This window comes from Triticum aestivum, chromosome 7B (genome assembly GCF_018294505.1).
Source record: "Triticum aestivum cultivar Chinese Spring chromosome 7B, IWGSC CS RefSeq v2.1, whole genome shotgun sequence".
NCBI classification, from domain to species: Eukaryota; Viridiplantae; Streptophyta; class Magnoliopsida; order Poales; family Poaceae; genus Triticum; species Triticum aestivum.
The window spans coordinates 693,265,140-693,265,530 of record NC_057813.1 but is presented as its reverse complement, the minus strand read 5'-3'; positions in this window follow the sequence as shown (position 1 = coordinate 693,265,530).

The following is a 391-nucleotide window of genomic DNA, read 5'->3' as shown; positions in this document are numbered from 1 at the left end:
CCTCTCCTTGTGTTAGCAAATAGAACGCAAAAAATAAATAAATGGTGTGAGAGTGATGAACAACAAAGCACATGTTTTTTAGGCAACAAGAGCACATGTTAGGCCCGGGGTGTGTGTTGCTATATGTGTGCGCGTGTCATGTGGGATCAAAAGCATTGATTAATAACATTAAACAAATACTATCTTCCTATCAACACTAGTGGAAAAAGTCTCATTTGTTCCGGTTCTGGAACCAGGACTAAAGAGTCGGGACTAAAGCCCATGACCTTTAGTTCCGGTTCGCTCACGAACCGGGACATGTGGGGCTCCACGTGGCCGCTTCGGCCAGCTCGGGCAGGAGAGCAATTAGTCACGGTTGGTAACACCAACCGGGACCAATTGGCGTCCACGC